General features: G+C 34.9%; 1 protein-coding gene across 1 annotated transcript in view; it reads right to left on the bottom strand.

The window, feature by feature from the left end:
* LOC124634773 overlaps positions 1–16,749 on the bottom strand; it is a 57,230-nt gene that overhangs the window by 32,375 nt on the left and 8,106 nt on the right. The gene's annotated exons all lie outside the window — the stretch shown is intronic.

Here is a 16,749-nt window from a genome sequence, read left to right as displayed (position 1 = left end):
ACATCTAATGAATATGCTAATTTACGATAAGTAATCCGCAAACTGGTACGTTCAGCAGTACTTACTGTATTTTTATCGTCGGTAAGCCTCATTGAGCGAGGTCATTGAACTCTGTGACATTAGTGTAAGAGAATTTCTCTCATTGACTAGTGCTTAAGATTGCTAATAGCTTTTTAGTGCATTGGAAAAAGAAGTGGTTATTTTTATTATGCCATTGCCTAGCCATTTCACAACTTCAGTAAGGTTCATTCCAGGAATTATAAAGTAGTTTATATTGTCCGTATCCGTATACCCGGAAGAAAATATTTTGGATTCTTAAAATTCCACAAAACTGATTTTCAAACAAAACCGTAGGTACCTACAACTGCTGCGGGTTGTTCAAAAGAGTTTCCGCGGCCCTGGTACATAATAAAGGCCTATGACGGAACACGACGGTTTTTAGTCAGTAAGAGCTTGACACTCCCTTATCGCTGCTAACCCACAGCGGGAGGGATCATTTGATGATTTTTGACGTCGTCAAAAAAAGAAACCTACAACTACTTTGTGACATTGAATTTATTATGGTTACAATCTATTTGAAGCTTTGGCCACCCATCTTATGTCCTACCGCGGCTGAAGCAGCTTAACCTTACAGTTACAAAAAAACTGCTTGGATCAAAAGTGATCAAGTTTCTCCTAGGTATAAGGATTAGTAGATACTTAATTCTAATCTTAGAACAATAGACCTTCAACAATACATTTCTCGTTTGCCTTATTCTTTTCAAATGATTTGTTGTTCGCTAATCCTCTAATTCCAATTAATCTGATCGGACTACAATGCTTTTGTTGTACTTATAGCTTTTGAATAGGCTAAATTCAACTCTATTGCCTCACGATTTAAGGTTTATTTTACTCTGCTTAGTGATAAATAAAATAATCGTTCCTTGACTTGACAAAAACAACTTGAAACCTAAGTAGGTCCATTTTAGTTCATTGATGCAGAATTGTGTAGTGTTTGTTGTTTTATTTGGTCAGAATGGTGTTAATATTGAACCCTCATTGACAACCAACATGACCCAATGTACCTCAAAAATGCCTTTTTGTTTTTATATAGATAATTGCATTACTAGGAAAAAATGTCGCAAGGGTAATCTAAAGTTTTTCACTCTTACTAAGACGTTGATAATGGAGTTGCATGTTAATTGTCTGGCTGAAACTAAAAACCCAAAAATCATTGGAAATAACTCTGAGAAACAACTAAGATTGAACTGGATTGAACGCAGACTGAACTTCTCCAACACAAAAAAAAAATTGATACCCTAAAACATGAAAAAAAAGTTACCACTTATATCTTCAATATGCATTGTTATCATCACTCAAATCTAAAAGTATTTAGACATAGAGAAAGGCTAGGTGTAGGCCTAGGCGGAAGATAATTATACAACCGATCGAAGCTGTGCAAGGCCTCGGCCTCGAATTTTGCGGGCAGGCGGGGCGGCAGCGGCGGCGGCGGCGGCGCGGGCGGTCACCGAGTGCACCGCTCGTTGCCCGCTCCCGCGCCGCTGTATTCGAGGGCCGGTCCATTTGATTATACGCGTAAGATCCTGCCGCTCCCGCGCCGCCGCCGCTGCCGCCCCGCTGCCCGCAAAATTCGAGGCCGAGGCCTAAGTACTGTTTAGCTGTTACGGCATATACCTGGACATTACCTCATAAGGTAAGTGGTTGTAACTATTGTGGTCAGTTAGTGAGTTTTTAATTACTTTTTCAAAATTACAATTGAAAGGAAAAATTGGGTATTGGCTGCTGCACATACTTTATGACAAGATATAAAATATTTGTGTTTGATGTAATGCTATAGAATCGATACTTCAAGAGATTATTCTAGCCTATATTACTAGGAAAAAGTGTAGCTTTCCAACAGTGACAGAATTTTTCAAATCAGTTCAGTGGTTTCGGAGCTATTAGGGTAGGTACAAACCAAAAAATCTTCTTTATTATATTATCTAGTTTATTTACTAATATTACTTAACTTGCGTGTTTGTATACTTTACTCTTGAGTACATAATTTACTGTGGATATAAATTCCTCAGCCAGTTAAAAGTGCTGGCGCCGTTTCGGTCAGCTGAATCTATACGTACTAAGATAATTATGTTCTTCAAGAAATATGTCGGAAAACCATCTCAGTTATGTTTGTTATGATAATAGGTATTTGTATGCTGTTTTTTGTGTTGTGAGTAAATTGCTAGTATGAGATAATTGTACGCAATCAATGTGCGAGTAATTTTGTTCGACTACCTCGGTAGTCTAGTGGTAGCAAGCGCGACTGCTGTGCAAGAGATAACGGGTTCGGGCCGAAATCACTTTATGGGTTTTAGAAATTTTCACAAACCAACCCTATAGTGTAGTGGAAATTGGTGATTGATACACCCGTGCATCGGAGAGCACGTTAATGTCGGCCCTGCGCCTGATCTCTCTCCGGTCGTGTCGGATTGCCGTCCCATCGGGCTACAAGAGTGAAGAAATAGTGAGTGCACTTGTGTATGCGCAAATGCTCGTGCACTATAATATGTCCTGCGCCGCTGGCTGATCTCCTTATATGAGACCAGCCTCCGCGGCTACAAATCGGCCTTGGACGCCATTAATTTTGTTTCTGTAAAAGAGTTTTAGAATAGACTGTGTTTATGCTGAGCAAATAATGATATGTGAAGGGAATGACCTCCTATTTATTTAAAGAGAGTTAAATCTTGATGTATTATGACTGAAGTTGTATGAATAACGTCATACGTTATTCGTAATGTTATAATTCAGTAGGTAAATATCACGACTCATAAATATAGCATTCATAAAAATATATTCTATCATAACAACTCCACTGGTTTATTATTTTTCGTTTTAAAAATCGTATTCATGCAGTTTTATGTTTGTTTAGCGGAATTTTCGATAAGGAAAATTAATTAATTAATTAATTGTGCGTTTAGTGGATTAACTGCATCAGCCGTATTTTTTAAATGACGATGTCGCATAGGATTAGTAGAAAAAATACTTTTTTCTTTACTGAATACCTGCTAGCAGTTTTCCCGCATTTTCGCCCGCATCCCGTGTGAATACGCATTCGAGACCATATTTTATTCCGTTACGGGCACTAGGCCCGTAACGGAATAAAATATGGTCTTATGTTTGTGTAAAAATATACATGTTACAGTAATCTCGCGCGCCTTAAGGCCTCGATCTCGAATTTTGCAGGCAGCGGGGCGGCAGCGGCGGCGGCGCGGGAGCGGGCAACGAGCGGTGCACTCGGTGACCACCCGCGCCGCCGCCGCTGCCGCCCCGCTGCCCGCAAAATTCGAGGCCGAGGCCTTACTTCAGGACTTATAGTTTCTTAGGCCTCGGCCTCGAATTTTGCGGGCAGCGGGGCGGCAGCGGCGGCGGCGCGGGAGCGGCAGGATCTTACGCGTATAATAAAAATGGACCGGCCCTCGAATACAGCGGCGCGGGAGCGGGCAACGAGCGGTGCGCTCCAGTCAAACGGCGACCGCCCGCGCTGCCGTCGCTGCCGCCCCGCAAAATTCGAGGCCGAGGCCTAAGACCGAAAGACGCTAATTTACGCCATTGGAATTTATTAAAACTATCTGGCAATTCTTGTTGACTTGTTGTCTTGACGTCTTTTTTATATTCGATAAAAAATATAAATGATAAAGAATATTTAACAAAAATAGAAACATAGTTTTTATATAACATTTAATAAGATATATATCTATCATATAATGCTTGAACACTTCCTTCACTTACAACTTGTGCGCATTGCATAGCGTGACGAATTTACTCATTATTTTACTGTCCACGTTAATATGCCAGAACGTGTAATGACGATAATCTTATTTCCTATTGCAATGTGTTATTTTGTAATAGGTATTCAAGTAATTGTTTTATATACATAGTTGCTTGTTCGATTCACTTTCATTCTGTACTAAAAAGTATATTATATAGTGGAAAAGTTTTTTCTTTGAACGCGCTTTGAAATATCAGTCTGTTAATTACAGATGTTATTTGATGTCTTTTTTATTTGTTGTATTTGCTATGATTATACTTATGAACATAAGTTAAATGAGGATAAGTCTAACATCACAGGCAAAGGTAATTAGCCTACGCATCGCCTACGTTATCATAGAAATTGAGGTTAACAAATTAGAGAGATTCTATTCTTTGCTCTTATTAGGAACCTTCATAAAGACAAACCGTCTTACCACAAAAACTTTTAAACGTCAGTTTAAGGCTTGTCTGAAAAAATGTCGGATTATGACGTTGACATATGGTTCATTTTGCAGCCACAATTTTTTTAGACAAGTGTAAAACAGACGTTTAAGTTTTTGTAGTAAGGCCAAAAAAGTTTAAACAACATGCCTTATACGACAAATGGCCAATTGGCCTCCCACTTTTAAAGATATGTTTGCCTAAACCAAGCCATATTGAGCGACCATATTTAAAGCTCATCAACTTTCTTTTCACTAATTAGAAATCTGAAAACTCATAGAACAAAAAGGTAATTAAATAACTTCGTAAAAAAGGTTCGTTAATAAAAGATTCGGTTTGTGAAGGTGTGAGTTCTATAACTATCTATTATTGTCTTCTCTTTATTAAGTTTTTTCGACCTCATTTATCTGGGTGACCTCAAAAACCACTGCCTTAATTACTCGAATTTCTTTTAGAGACGCGCCGAACGTTTGACGAGTAAATTATATCGATACCTACGATTTTTTGCATTCGAAACTTTAACACTGTAATTACCATCCTACTTGAGACTTGAATTATATGGTTTGCGTATTTATTATGTCTTACATAAATTGATGTAAGATATTATTATGGCTACAAAATTATGACGGTCATGTTTGTTTTAAAATTATCATAAATTATACATCATTTTAATTTTAAGGTTATCATAAAGAACTCCCACTATCAATTAAAACAACAAGCTCGTCAAAATCAATAGAGCACCGATGTAACCATAGACACCAAATTGCTTTTTTAATTAACGGCTATCGGAATAATAGAGTTATGCCGACACAAAATAAACTATCTAATAAATATGCGAACCATCAGATACTAACAATATTCTATAAAAGCTATACGTAACTCGATTTTCGATGCAATTGAGTCGAGTCTATTCGATTTGCATTATCGATTTGCATCTGCGTTAGTCGACCTCTAATTTATATTTTTAATCTACGTTTTTTTTAAGCTCGGACTGATTTTCAATCGATTCATTGAGAGTTATCGAGTAAGAATTAGAGCGAATCGAATGAGACACTGTTTTGAATGTTATGATTAGAAAGTGAAATTTTATATTGTTGTTTGTATCTTTTGTATTCACTAATAGACGTATTTAGAGAAATATTATTTATAAGATTTTTCCTCATTGACTGACAAGTCCATTAAAAAGCTTTATCTTCTAAAAGGGTTATTATGTTGACAGGTTATATCATATATCGTTATCTTAATTACTTTAAACAGATAAGCTTAGGCTATGTATTCTAAGGGCCAATTTGACTCAAATACTTTCTCATAAAAGTCAATCCGATTAGAAAATTTTCTTTACTTATCTTAGATCCTATGTATGTACGTTTTCAACCCTGGTACAAAGTTTTTCCTTGAACTATAAAATGTTTCATGTTCACATATATTATATGACACTTATCTATGTATAGTATACTTTCTATCTATGTATAGTATATCTGAGTAAGAGGATGCTTTCGTATCAGAAATTGAACCAGTGACTCAGTGACTCAACATGGTTCATATTGCGGATCAAATTGTATTCTGCGTGGTTTCAGACACATTATAAAGCTTTTTGCTTTCTAAGACCTAGTCAGCTTTTAAATCCTTTTTCGTCACCGTCATTTAGTAGATGACAAACGAAAGATAGATGACTGTCAAAATGTCATTGCTGGTCTGGTTTCTAAACCTACTTATATTTATGAAGTTTAGTCTCTAGTTCTGACTTCTAAGTAGCAACAGCACTTTAAGTCTATCTTTCATAGAATAAAACTTAACTTATAAATATGTGACAAGAGTATGACTGTTTGTTTATTTATTTTTAACTAATTCCTAATTATAGTAAAATGGCTGAAACAAGCAAGATTATTTCAATAGATACTTATATTATAAAACTGAAGTTTGTTTTTTTGAACGCGCCATTACAGAAGCTACTGGACCGAAATACTCTTTTTCCTTTTTAGAGATCCCAGTCATGGAGGAAGGCTAGTGGCTACTTCTTATCCCGGTGAGCGGAGTTGCTCCTATAAGTCGTAAACCACTGATGGAATCTAGTTTCATCCCAGCGGGGCCCAGTAGGGCCAAGGCCTGCCGGGGCTGCGGGTTGTTCGAAAGAGATACCGCGACCCTGGTAGGTACATAAAAGGCCTATGACGGAACACGACGGTTTTTAGTCAGTAAGAGTCTGGCACTCCCTCACCGCTGCTAACCCACAGATGGAGGGGTCATTTGATGATTTTTGACGTCGTTAAAAAAAAAAAATTGTTTCATTCCAGATGCACTTACCATTATTAAGGCCGCTCGTGAAACCACGGCAATAACATAATATTTTGATAACAATTAAAACTCGGTCCCTTGTCCATCACAATATACAGATCAGCGTATAATACCCGGGATTAATTAACCATACTAATTAATTGATTGCATTATTCATTGTAACATCTCACGCACGACACCTCGCGTTATCATTGGTACTGTAATAAATTCAAATTTATTTGAATCGAACCTTTTTTGTTTTAGAATAACTAATGTTGTTTATGGCTTGGTGTTGTAGAAAGAGGTTTGTTGAATGAGTTCTGTATTTGGTAAATATCTTGGAGTTAGTGCCCTATTACATGATACTCTTTCTTGATAATGGTTAGTGCATAAATGGAGGTTCATTTACGTATGTAGTTTTGAACGTTTATTACATAAAATTACATGTTTCGTGTTTATAAGAACTGGGCTTAAAGGAAAAGCTGAGCTTATTTTTCTGCTATGCAGTTCTAAGACTGTTCAGTCATTTCTTAGGAGCTTTTCGATACTAAAACAGTTTAATATTCTTCTAAATGTGATGTATAAAACGACGAATGAGCTTAATGGCTTCCAGATATAGAGCATACTATTTAGGTGTATTTTTTTATAATGGCCATGTCAATAAATAAACCTATGTAATTCTTAGAAAAACGCTTCTGTCTTTGTATAACTGAAACAGAAAAAATACTCATAATTGTCATCAGAGAAAATTCATGCTTATAGTCAATAAGATAAAGCTTTAAATCGAATGTTTTAGTCAATGAATCTAAAATAGGAATAGTGAAGCGGCATTACGATTGATGCAGTTTTTTGTTCTAAGAAAGTGTTGGTAGATCAGTACTGTTTACTACTTCACTTCAGTTGTATAAAAAAGCTTGTAAAAAGGTCAATAGCCGTCAGGTGTTGAGGTTAATGACCTGTCAATGTCTAGACTATAGTTGGGCAAGTAGTGTCCTATTTTTTGTTTTGATTTTGTAGGAAGTGTCGCTAAACGAGTAATCTAACTCTGGTAGAAGTTTGGGCCTACTATTTGTTTCTTTAACGTTCCCTACTTATATGTTGTAAAGTACCTATCTATGAACTGGATTAAAACATTTGCTTAAAAAGTCTCCATCACTATAATAAACATCATTTGATAGGCTGTTTTTAAGTTCATAAAAAAAACACTGTTGGTATAATTGACCTTCAAACACTTTTGATCGCTGACGAATTTATGCAATTTTTGACTTAATAATTCCCTGTCCCATGGATTCATATTTATGTGATGTACACCAATTGTTTACCTATTGAGTCTGCATCGTGGACAGTGAAGTGGTCAAAATTACATAAAATCGTTCACATAAAACGATACATAAACAACTCATAATTCAATTAACAAACAAACAAAAAAACAAATGAAATCCCACCTCTGATTAACATGCAAGTAGGCGCGGCGCTCAATACAGATTTGCTAAAGACGTAAAGAGGTTACTCACATTGCATTCCCGTTAGTGCTCGCAGTAGAGTACGGAACATCTTCCAGTAAATGTAAATATTGTATAAAATGCATTGAGAATTTACGTTAAACTTTGGTCTGGATAAGAATTTTGAAGTATTGTTTTTTTTTTTTTTGAAAAGTGTATCTATGGAGTTTCTTGCCGGTTCTCTTCCATGATACCCACTCTTTGGAACCTTGCAACTAGCTTAGACGTTTCGAAAGAGTTGTTGTAGACCTATTTTGATTAAAAAAAAAAAAATAATTTGACTTTAATGTTTGATTAGCATAAAATGGTGTAAGAAAAAATTGAGGTAAAAAAATCTTTAAAAACAAGCTTTTATTTAAATGCGCTAAAAATAAAAAAAATTTAAAAACAAGCTTTTATTTAAATGCGCTAAAAATAAAAAAAATAAGCTTTTACTGTAACTTTACTGATTTATGTTTTAAAAGCTTGTCGCGACATTTAAGTACTCGTATTTACTTTCTTAGTAAAATCGCAACAAGCTTTTAAAACATAAATCAGTAAAGTTACAGTAAAAGCTTATTTTTTTTATTTTTAGCGCATTTAAATAAAAGCTTGTTTTTAAAGATTTTTTTACCTCAATTTATTTTATACTTTTTAGTTTTGATTTGGTAAAGTGCACTTTATTTTACTTGCCTGTCATTGGATACCTATATGGATGGGATTGAAAAAAATAGGTTATTCACCATTTTGTAGCGGCGGCCATCTTGGATTTTTATTTCGTAAAGTGCAATGTGTTCTACTAGTCAATCCCTTTCATTTGATACCCATATTGTATAGGTACTTTAAAAATAACTAGTCCGCCATCTTGTATATTTAGCCATGTTGGATTTAGGATGACGTCACATAGCTTAACATGCATTGTCATCCAAACTAAACATGTATGCAAAATTGCAGCTCAATCGGTTGAGGGCAAGTGCCTTAAAATTGAGTTGTAAAATTCCACCCGAACACACATAGTTACATACATACATACATACATACATACATACATTGCAAGTTAAATAAAAGCTTGTAATAAAAAGGATGCTACAAAGCGATAGTTTAAATATTGCTTTTGGCTCTGAGACATTATAAGTAGCTATATAAGTTCATACAATTATATTTAAGATAATTATGTGTAGCCGTAATTTTATTGCTCCTTAAGATATTGTAGGAGTTCAAACGACTTATGCATAAGAAAAAAACATATTACACATTTACAATTCAGTACTCAGTGTTTGTAAATATATCACAATACAATCTTAGAAATTTATATTTACAGCTTTTAGTTACGTAACATATTACACAAATATTGTATACAATATAAATGTCTGCACAAACCGCCATTTATCAATAACCACTAAACCAAGACACGATATGTCCGCAATAATTTCAGTCTAGCTTTTTTACATTAAATCATTTCACTGAACGCAACACCAATTTTATAGATTTCACAAAAATCAATCATTCATAATGAATAATGACAGATTGAATTGAGCGGTTTAACCACGAATTTCTATAAGCTATCTATCCATGTTCTGTGTAGAGATGGGAAGACATAATATCTATTGAGCTCATTTAATAGACCTAGTGCGTAAAGATGTGTGTACCTGTAGTGGGACCTACACTAATTGTTGACGCATCAATATTGTTCATACTGTACTTGCATTGTGTTCGCCTCCCCAGTTGTCCCGTATATCGCACTACCAACGCACGCTACTAAATATTGTGACTGTACCAAATCGTATGTAACCTAATTGGAGTCAGAAAATAAAAGTGTATTAATTAGTATTCGGTTTATTTACTTATCTCTGAACACGACACCCCACCATCTAAATACCTATACAAATTTTCTAAGTAGGTATATCTTCGACATAAATGACCGTGTTTATGAGGGCATTATAAACTGTAGGTCCCGGCTGTCATTTGAACATCTTTGGCAGTCGTTGCGGGTAGTCAGGAGCCAGTGAGTCTGACAACCAGTCTTACCCAGGGTTGCCCGGGTTGAGGGGGTCAGATAGGCAGTCACTTCTTATGAAACACTGGTGCTCAGCTGCATCCAGATAAACTGGAAGCCGAATCCAACATAGTTGGGAAAAGCGTAGACAGATGATAATGTCACAATTCAATCTGTAATCGCAAAACAGCGGATCAGTTTTAGAAATCCACCATAACTGAAGGTGCAATTACGTTTATTAAGTTGAGGAAACGTTTGAACTTGTTGTTCGATTGTTTGTGTCGTTATTTGTTACATGTTACGTCTCAGAAATGTAATTGAATAAGCTTTTACTGAAAAATTGATGCCAATTTTGGGTGGTGGAATTTTTGGTAAATTATAAATAGAACCGTGGGTGTTGTTCATAATAAAGATACGAGAAAGATTTGGGCGAATAATATAAACATTTTCTTTTGGAAAGGATCTAAAAATAAATGTTTGTTGTGTTCATTTAGTAGTAAAATTTTTTTTTTTTTGTTATAATATTTTTTTTTTATTACAAAAAGTGGTACAATTTGGGTTCCTAATTGATAACTACTACAATTTTTTTTTCGTTTTAACTATACCTAATGTCCTATACTTTTCGAATATACTTACGACAAACACATTTTATTTAAGCTGTAATGCAGATACAAAATCCGTTCTACAAAGTACATAAGAAAACCTCATTGATATTTAAAACTTTACAAACTACGGTAATTAAGGACAATAGTTTATGCAAAACTTGGCTTAGAGCAGTTTCCTACGGTTTTCTTTCTATTTAAGAGTAGTGTAGACGACAAACAAGGTTGAGAAAATGATAATAGGAGTTTAGAACAAGACTTTTTTAAGTTTAAATTGAGAATGAATGCTAGTTTATATACTTTGATTAAATAAGTAGAATAGAATAGTCAGGCGGTCTTGTTACTTATAGTTATTTACTTTGCGTTAATACAAAGAATAACTATTAAGAAAATATCATAGTTTTATCCGTAAAAACTTGTATTATAAAACGGAAGAAACTACTTTTAAATCAACTGATTTCAAAAAATATTTTATAGTTAAGTAGGTTCATACGTTACCTATTTATTGTATATTATTGGTAGGTTAGGCTTTTTACCCGGGTGCGCGAAGTGGTTCGCTCAGAAAGCAAGCAAGAGCGCGGGCTGCTATAGCTATAACTAAAATAAAATTCGGTCTATTTACAATACAACAGTTGGGTTTTCCTATAAAGAAAAGGCATGAGCATTGATCATCACGCTTTCAGATTACCAATTTCATAGTTGTTTATTTTTTATTTTCAAGTTTAAGTTTCCTTGCAATGTTTTCCTGCATTGGTGTTTCGTGGAATCACTATTCGCTGTTGGATTTTGATAATAGCCCAAAACAAGAAATGAAACATTCCTTACTCTTGTAAAAAATTCTTCAGATGGGTGAACAAATTATCTGCCAACTGAAAGTTTCCTATCTGCGAGGTTTTTAGCTTACGGCCTTACAAAACTCGCATTATCTACTTTTTATCCAGTAACTAACCTGTAGATTTTTGTAAGCACAGAGTATTTCTATGTACAAATTGACTCATTTATTTCACCTCAATTATGATTAGTATTATCATTAAAGGTAACAGACATTATCTCCTCATCTTCAAGGCGGTATATATCAAGCTTCTTGACTCTTCTCATCAGTTGTAATAAAAACAGTAATGGGTATAAAGTGACAACTTGGTATCGAATTCACAAAAAGGAAAGTGCGGCTCTAATTTCAAGTACACCGCCCACCTTGGTGTAAGAAATCGTTAATTTCTAATTAGAACGTTTTATATTGTCATTTAAACTGTTGTACTTTTTTTCTAGGCTTTTTTTTTTCTAGGCTGGTATTTTCCTTATGATGCTTTCACATTTTGATAAAAGTTCATATTACTTAGAGCTAGAACTCTTTTTTGTACATCTACGTAGTTTCAGAATACAATGTGTAAATACTAAGAAGAGGTTAATTACTACAATATTTCACTCCCACGACACTAAAATATTTCATGAGCAGACTAAATTGAAATCTTAGTTCCAGGTCACTAAACCACTGAATACAATGCTCATACACTATCTTCATCACCTTATTGAATTACAGTGTGAGACATCATAAGTATTAGTAATAATGATCCGACCATTGAAATATAACAATGAAAGAACAATTGATTGAAATATTGTGTGGATGTTCTACTTTTCATTGTTTCAAAATGTTGCTTTTGTAACTGTCGCTAAAAAATTTAGTGTAGAGGAAAGATATGGTCTATATGTATTTTTGTAAGCTGCTGAAAAAAGTTGCTAAATTCAATGTATTTTATAACTTTTCAATTCATATTATTTTCTACTTGACAGGTTAACTGTACCTGTCTGCAAACTGCAAAATACTAAGCACTAAATCCCATATTTAAAATAAAATACATGAAATCTGAATTTAAATAAAAATATTTAAGCAATAAAAAAATTTCACTCAGTCACTTTTATTCAAGATTTTTTTCGTTGTTATTGGCAATAAGCTCGCCAAAAAATGGTTAAGGTTTTGAAGTTCGTAACCGGGATCAGTATCATGCACTTCACATACTTTGACACCTTGCTTATACTGCTTCAAAGGGGCAACGGTGTTCCACAAATCCTGTGTTTTTTTTTCAAGCCACAGAAGGCACAAAGCGGTTACAAAGCGGCCAGTACAGTCACCGATAAAACGTTTATACTCTTTCATCAAAGGTAATGTTACGCCTCCAATCCGCATCTTTGCAATTTAGTTTGCATCAACATAGGTAGTATAAAACTAGCTAAACGTCATAATTAAAAGTTAATTATTATCTAATCTAAAATTAAAAATTTCAAGTTTGATTAAAACAGAGAAATTATCAACTACGGTTTTAAACTTTTGTAGAAATAAAACCAACAAACACCTTGTGCAGTTGACTGTACAGACATATTTCAAACTTAGAATATCGGGCAACCACGTTCCACACTTTCGAAACGCAACTCCGTTTGTGTCAAAGCAAAGCTGACAATAGTCCTTCACAGTGCATGTGTACCAATGTGTACAATTCTGCGTTTGATGCACGGAGCAAGGAAAGATGAGAGGAAATGCCATAAGGCAGGTAGGTCAGGCGTCTTCTTCTAGGTCAAATTCGTACGGTAGGCATGACCAAAATGATCAGTTACGAGTGAACTAACAAAGCTTTTAGGTTCTTTGAGACATAGTCAGTCAGAGACATGGTCGGGTCCAATGAAGGTGTGTAAAGGCGAAAACAGTAACGTTCCCCGGTCCCCCGCTTATCCGCATTTTGGCGCGCTTCTTTCTTAGGCTTTTTTCTGTTATGGCACCTCCGCTAATCATTTGGTTTTCCATGGATCGATGTCACTAGGCAGACCTGACTAGCTATAGGTATTTGAAAATAACTGGTCATTTCAAAGTTTAACAACATATTGTTGTATCGTAACCTACTTAAATAAATCATATGATGGGTGCGAAAATAACTGTCTGTTTTACACGCTTTAGCTAGAACACTAAAGTATGCATGATGCACTCAGAGTAGATTTTGATGTTCAGATTCATTGGAAATTGGAAAAGAACAACCTTGAAGGATATAGTTTTTATGTCGAACTTCCATCTTTTTTTTGGAAGTTCTTCTTCTTTTTGGAACTTCCATCTTAAAAACATTTATTCACTTTTTTTTTGTGACCGCAACCTGGAATCCAAAAGCCTGCCTTTCACGTATTCCTACATGTTTTTGCTGGGAAGGAGTAATAACGCGACAAACACAATAACAATTTTTCAGTAGGCAGTCAGAAAAAAAAAACTGCTGAATTAAGCTAGTAAACTTGTCATTAGTGTGTAGTAGTAGTAAACGTGTCGAAAAAACTATCTATGTATCAAAAAATGTTTAAAGAAAAGAAATCTGCATGCTAAAAGTTCTTTCGCGATTATCAACGCAGTAAAATTTTACCTTCTACATTAAAGACCAAATGAGGCTCTTTGTTCAGACATTTTAGACCATCTATATTTCCCGTAGCTCTTCATAGTAGATCCAATACGATTCGCTGCCTGTCTGCCCAATTGTATCGGACGCGGCGCGGTGACTAATGCGACTTTGCCGCCACTTATTTAGGCTGGTGAAGCCTAATTGACAGATAAAACTGGTTTTCTTTACAGCACATCACAATAGTTGGAGCTTTATGAATATTAGAAGTATGAATATTTTTTGTAACAGTCACGGGTCGTATAATTGACATATTTTTTATTAAACTTGCGGTTTTTGCGCTTTAGTCGTGTCTGAGCCTAATAAAAGAAAGCCACTCTATCAAGAATGTTGCGGATTCTGTATTTACTCTCGCTTCTTCCTCTTTTTCTTTCGAAAGTTCTTTCTTTTTCTATTCTCACTATTGCAAAATCTCATTCAGATCAGGAATAATTAAATATACAGAAATAGGGAAGATTCGTATATATTCAGAAATATATTTAATTACGCTGTATTACAACAGCTGAACAGGAACCGCTCCAACAGAAAAATACTATAATAATTTATCTGCATACGACGAGGTCGACAGCGCACCGTAAAGCCATTTCCTACAGAACGTATTAAAATTTTAATTATTTTATATAATTGCTGTGTACATATTTCATTTTTACATCCTCTTTCCACGGAGGAAGAAAAGATAGTGGAGATGCTACAAGGAAGGTAGGTCAGGCACCTTCTTATAGGTCAAGTAACGTACAGAAGGTGTGACCAGTTACTAGGACTAACGAGACGCTACGATTCCTTGTCAAATTGAAACCGAACTGTCAAAGATTGGTCCTTGTTGACTGGTGTTTTTATTTTGAAAATAATGGGCGGGTTCCATATGGTGTGTAGGGACAGAGCTAGTAACGTACCTTAACGCCCGAACAACCGCATTTTGGCGCGCTACTTTCTTAGGAGATTTTGCGTTATGACATCTCCGCTAGTCATTTCGTTCTTCATGCCTCTTTTGTTTAAGTACTTCAATTTTCTCTCTACAGATGAGATTTCAAAATACAACAAACTTTTACGACTTATTTCATGGACAACCATTTTAATAAATATTATACTTATTTCATTTCGAATCGTTATTAACGATATTTTCGTGTCGTACGCACATAAACTGTATTTATTGTTACATAAAACGAGTTCCGATTCCGATATCGATTTTACTGTATCGAGAAATCGGATCTTTTAATCGGTTGGGTGTTTTTTATTTTGACATACTTCTGACGGATTAATTAAAGTTTTTGTTGCTTTTGTTTAATGAAAGTAATAAGTATTTTTATTAACTTTCCGTCATGTATTCATTTCTGCTTTATAGTTTATCCCCGTTTTTTCCTTCAGTCATTTCATGGCTACTTTGACGTTGTCATTAAGGCTATGTAACAATTTACACGTATTCAAAACGCGATTATATTAAGCCTACTTACAATTTGTGCTGTATATTTTTGAAATGGCATAAAAATACTTGTTATAAAAAGATTGCCATCAAAAAAAAAAAACACCAAAACCTTTGTATTTAAATAACTTTGACGTTGTACTGTCAATACGTCTTTCGGAAGTTTATTTACGGAATATCAGCGTATATTGGAATCGGGAATTAAATGAATTATAATATTTATACTATTGTTCGAAACAGTTACCGCGGCTCTGGTACACAAAGAGCTTAAGAGGGAACATGGTGGGTTTTATTGAGTAAGAGTCTGACACTCCCTCACGCTGTAACCGCAGCGGAAATATTTGATAATTTTCCACAAAAAAGGAAAAGAAGGACTTCCTAAAGGTTAAAAATAATTTAATAATTATTTTCATTTATTTAAAGTGGATTATTTTTTTCTAATCATTAAATTTTCACATATTCGGGCCATATCTTCACCTGAAAAAAATGTGACCAAAGCCACGAGCTGTACACAGTATGACGCATATTTTGTCGCATCAATGCAAGTGCAAATGCACCTTTACATAACGGTATTAAAATTCTGTCGGTAAGTAGCGCCGCCGCCGGTACAAAGTATGTTAATGCAACCAACTGTAAATGCTTATGAGGATTTTGCAATTAAGTGTACGAGAAAATTATTGATAATATTGTCGCTTCTTTGCTAATTATAATGTTTTTTTTTTAGGGTTCCGTACCTCGAAAGGAAAAAACGGAACCCTTATAGGATCACTTTGTTGTCCGTCTGTCTGTCTGTCTGTCTGTCTGTCTGTCTGTCTGTCTGTCTGTCAAGACCCTTTATCTTAAGAACGCGTGGACGTATCAAGCTGAAATTCACATGAAATACTCGGGTCTATTGTCCCTTTAGGCTGTGAAAATATCAAGCTTCTAAGCCAAGCCAATCAAAAGATACAACCGATTATGTCGATATTTTCAACAAATTCTCGACACTCGCAAAGGAATCAAAACCTACAGGGTACTTCCCGTAAACTCAGAATCTTGAAATTTGGCATGAAGCATTGTTATATAATGCAAATATAGGAAAAATTGCGAAAATCTCATTTTTTTTGTTATATAATATAAAAAAAATATTTTAATAAAATGAAACTTACTACCTTATTTCTCACGAACGAATAAAGGTACCAAATTGAAATTTATACCAAATACCTAGGTCTATTGTCCCTTTAAGCAATGAAAAAATCAAACTTCTAAGTTAACGCGATCAAAAGATACAGCAGTTTTACCGACACCTTAGACGAATTTCCGTCACACGCTAGGGAAT

Source organism: Helicoverpa zea, chromosome 11 (assembly GCF_022581195.2).
Source record: "Helicoverpa zea isolate HzStark_Cry1AcR chromosome 11, ilHelZeax1.1, whole genome shotgun sequence".
Taxonomy (NCBI): domain Eukaryota; kingdom Metazoa; phylum Arthropoda; class Insecta; order Lepidoptera; family Noctuidae; genus Helicoverpa; species Helicoverpa zea.
Note: the sequence above shows the minus strand (reverse complement) of the source record. Positions and strands in the feature narration are given on the sequence as shown.